Genomic DNA, 4,628 nt, shown 5'->3' on the forward strand with positions numbered 1-4,628 from the left:
AAGAAACATCCTGTGACAACTGTTTTTCTGAACCAGAACCCTATTTCCTAGTTCCTCAACTTTGCGGGCACAGAAAAACCAATATTGCAGCAGAAAGTTTCCCTGTGTTACTAATTGTTAATAATCCTTTATTTATTTTGTCTTTTCTAGCTTTCCATAACCTTAACTTCATTCAAACCAATGAACGAGTAGACCCTGAGATGGGCAGTGCAGAGGTCATTTGCCTGAGGAGGGATGTGGAGCACAGAGAGCTCCAGCAACTCACGAAGATCACGCAGCAGGCTAATGGCCAAGCTAGGGCCAAGACTCCTGACTCACATACACGCTATCTCCAGAAGCAGCAGCCCCCAAGCGCTGGCTCACTCTAGGCTCACTTATGGGTAGCTCTTGATTTGAGACTGCACAGAACCCATCCCCTCCTAAAAGAGCCTCATTAAAGAGTTTCATTAAGGAAAATTGCCTCTCCCCCACTGCCTTGGGTCTCGGGGCAGGGGTCCTTCTTGGCTCCTTCCTCCCACTGCTGGCCTAAAGTCAAAGGGATCATCTCTTTCCTCTCTTCACCTGGGTGAATCTCTGGGGACATTGATCTAAATGGAGCTTTCCCAGGGTGTTGACTCTGGCAAGGACAAGGAAATGGTTTCTGGCTATTCTTTGTGGCACCAGCAGTTGTGGGGTCATTGATAGCATCTCCACCTCTGTCCCCGTTAAAGGCAGTGACTGTTTTTCCTACTTTCTGCTTCTGGCCCTCAGAGTTCCCTTAATTCCTGCTGACTCAAGCCTGCTATTCTAGCCTTTCATCAATTACATAGGCTTTCACTGGCCTTCCAAAAAAATCCCCTTCACTTTAGTTTGTGGTGCTCGCACCAAGAACTCTGTCTGATACAACCCCAAAGAATGAAAGATCTCTCTCCCTCTCTTCCAATTTCTTTCTTAAGAAGATGGTTTGGGTCCCCCGAAGCTAATCCCCAAATTTCCTAACATAAATTTTTCTAGCAAAAAGCAAATAAACACAAAAGAATATGCTTCCAAAATGTTGTAAGGGGCAGAGCAGGTGGTAAGATTACTAAAGGATTTTATTTTCCTTCTTCTGTTCATCTTTGTCTTCTGAAAAAATTTTTCCCATGTCCATGTTCGTACACTCCATTTATGATTAAAACAACAACACTTCCATGTGCGTTTATACAATTGCAATGAGAGAAACTGAGATACTAAGAAAAGGGCAATAAAGCCCTTTGTCATGCTGAAGGAGTGAGCCCCTGTCCCCCCTGTGTCCCTGCGTGGGTGTCCTTGAGAAGGAGACTTAGTCAGGGTTTTGGCACTGCACTGCTGGCCGTTATCACCCGCTGGGAGGGGTGTAGTTATTGACAGAAGCGAGGGCTGATATCCCCTTGGCTTTGTTGTATGTGTAACGTAGAAGTCCTCCCCCCTCCTAGCCCCCCAGCTCTCCCCACACGAACAAGCAAGAGACGGGACTAAATGACCTCTAAGAGTTCTACTGCTCAATCCTGGGGCCTTTCTGAAGTTCATTGCCTGATGTAAGCTGCATCCAGGAGAGAAGCTGAAATCCTACTCTCTGGGGGAAAGACACTTACATGTCCCACGTAGTCAGCCCTCTTTAAGTCGCACAGGACAAAAACCCACATCAAACTTGCTTAAGAAACAAGGAAATTCATTGGTTCATATAACTGAAAATTTTAGACCTGAAGTCAGGCGTGGCTGGATCCAGAGGATAAAAGGGCAGCATCAAGACTTGGTCTCTGTTAGTCTCTTCTGCTTTCCTTTGCCTGCTTCATCCTCAGGAAGGTTCTTATGCAAAGACAGATAGTCACCAGCAGCTCCAGGCTGACATCTTGCCCGCTTAGTGTCTCTTCCCAAGGGTTCCAGTGAAAGTCCCAGCACTGACTCTCATTGGACTCTGATAAGCGACATGCCCATCACTGAGCCACTCACTCACTGGAGCTGGGGTTGAATTCTGTTGATTGGCTAGGCTTGGTCATGTCCTCACTCCTGAAGCTGGGAGGCAGGGTGAGTATCACTTATTCTTTAGGGCCTAAGAGGTGAGGAGCGGTACTTCACCAAAGGCAAGTCGGGAGCCGTGATGGGGGTCTTCTCAGGTTCATCTATATCGGCAATTATCAAATTGTTTTCCCCAGATCACCACCATCAACATCACATGGTAACTTGTTGGAAATGCAAATTCATAGGCCCCAATCCAGACCTACAGAGTGGAAGAGGCTCAGTCCTACAGATGGTTCAAATGCATGGTAAATTTGGAAGACCATGTAAACCAGTGGATCTCGCACCTGACTTCCATTAGAACCACCTGGGGAGCTTTGACGATGCCTGGACCCCACTCCCAACGAATCTGATCAGGATAAGAGCGGGGATGGGGCCCAGTCCTTGGCATTTTAGAAATGTTCCCCTAGTGTGTGATTCTAATGGTGGCCAACATCGAAAGCACCGCTGAGCTCAGAGGAGCTCTTACTTTCAGCACCTTCTAATTTATGCAGTGGAGATAAACAAGGATGTGGACAGTCCCCCTGCTGTGAATGACGGTTTATCAAAGGACTTGGGAGGCAGCAACTCAAGCTGATAAGTAGGTAATATTAACTGTCAAAGAGGAGGACATTGAAGGTCAAAGGGTAAAGCAGAGCTCAGTGGCTGAGCTGGGATTTGAATCCAGGGCTGTCTGGTTCAAAAACTAGGGCCTCGAGCACCATCCTATGCTGCTGCATAGGAAAGGTCGTGGTCTCCAGTTAGGAGTAAAACTCGGGGAGGGGTTTAGAGGAGAATCCGCTGATCCCACACATTTTGAGGAAAGAGCACCAACCTAGAATCAGAACCCAGGCTGCACTCACAGCTTTACTCTTGATTAGCTGTGTGACCCGAAGCAAGTCACTTCCCTAGCTGGGGCCTGAGTACCCCAATCTGTACAAGAGGTTGGCTTTAATTGGCCCCTACGGGTTTTTTTTGGTAGTCCTGCTTGGATAATGGTATGAGGAAGTTTCCAGCAGAAGAACCTGCTTCCCGGGATCCTAGGCTCTGTTCTGAAACACTTCCGTGTTCCGTGTTCCTGCCTGACCAGGTGTTCTAGTCCTGCTGGTTACTGGAGAATTGCTTCCTGGGCCAGTGGAAGATCGTGGTTTATTTCTTCAAGGTTTAGAGGGCAACACGAAGTTCTGTATGACCTGATGTGGTATGATCTTAGAGACATATCATGAAGTGAGAGAGCCAAGGTCTAGAACAATGTGTATAACATGCCCCCCTCATGTGACACTTTGTTTTTTATGCGCCTAGACCAGAAGGGGGAACTACAGCCCATGGTCCAAATCCAACCTGCTGCCTGTCTTGATACAGTTGTTGAGCTGAGAATGGTGTTTAGATTTTTCAACAGCTGGAAAACAATCAAAAGAAGAATAATATTCCATTGCATGTGAAAATGATATGAAATTCAAATGTCATTGCCCATAAATAAAGTTTTATTGGCACACAGCCACACTTAGTCATTCGTGTATTATCTGTGGCTGCTCTTTCAATATAATGGAAAAGTTGATTAGTTGTGACAGAGACCATAAGCCTGCAAAGCCTGAAATATTTATGATCTGGCCACTTACAGACAAGGTTTGCTGACTTCTGGCCTAGCTTATCTGGAAGGAAGCACTGGAAACTGGTGACTTGGGCTCCAAAGGGCACCGAGGAGCTGGGGGATGGGGCAGGAGGGAGGCTTTTCACAAATATTAAAAGTGTCAATCAACCAAAAGCACTATATTTCCATGTGTGAACATATTAGGATGTTCATATGCAGGAAAATATCTCAACCGCTATATGCCGAATGAATATCCAAGGTTACTTTGAGAAAGAGGCTGGCTGGGGAATCAGGAGTCAAGCAGCTTCAGTAGTAAACATTGGAATATTTTACAAGGAGAATCACTTCATGTATAACTTGTGCAATTCAAAACCTCAAAGAATGTACATTTTCTAGAGCTGTGCATTCTTCGAGGTTTTGAGTTATGCTGGGGACTCAGTGTAGCTCCAGGCACAGGGTGTGGCTTATTGTTGGCACTAATCTGGTTATTGAATGAATACAAGTGCCCAAGAGATGTGTCTGCAGGGTGCACTCAGAGGAGGAATGCATAGTGCAGAGGGTGCTGGGGTGGGGCAGGATGTCCTGGGAGGAAGGGAGAGGGAAGGCAAGAGTGGCTAAACAGGGACATCATGCCGAGCGCCTCCTCCAGCCAAGGCTGCTAACTCCCCACAGTCTGTCGGTAGTTCGGTTGAGAAGCCCTAGCCTTTCTGAGAGCTGGAGGCATTTGAATCTCTCCCCCTCTTCCCCCATCAGGTCCCCAATTTTTTGTCCTTTTTACAATCTCTCTTGAAGGACGCTAGGGGCATCTAGCTGAGGCCTTATGCAAACCAGCTGTGTCTGCTGCTCCCTCCAACCGCCTTTCGGCAAGCACCATCTGTGGTGTCATCTCTCTCTACGGATTAGACTCCTACCTGCCCTTCAGTGCTGCGAGAGTCCCCTGCCCAAGGACCAAGCCCGTGGTGGCTGCAGCAGAAGTACATGGATGTTCAGGTGCCTAGGTACTTGGCTCCAGGCACAGAAGACAACACGAGTGTCTCATACA

The sequence above is a fragment of the Pteropus vampyrus genome, unplaced genomic scaffold (genome assembly GCF_000151845.1).
Source record: "Pteropus vampyrus isolate Shadow unplaced genomic scaffold, Pvam_2.0 Scaffold185, whole genome shotgun sequence".
Classification (NCBI taxonomy): domain Eukaryota; kingdom Metazoa; phylum Chordata; class Mammalia; order Chiroptera; family Pteropodidae; genus Pteropus; species Pteropus vampyrus.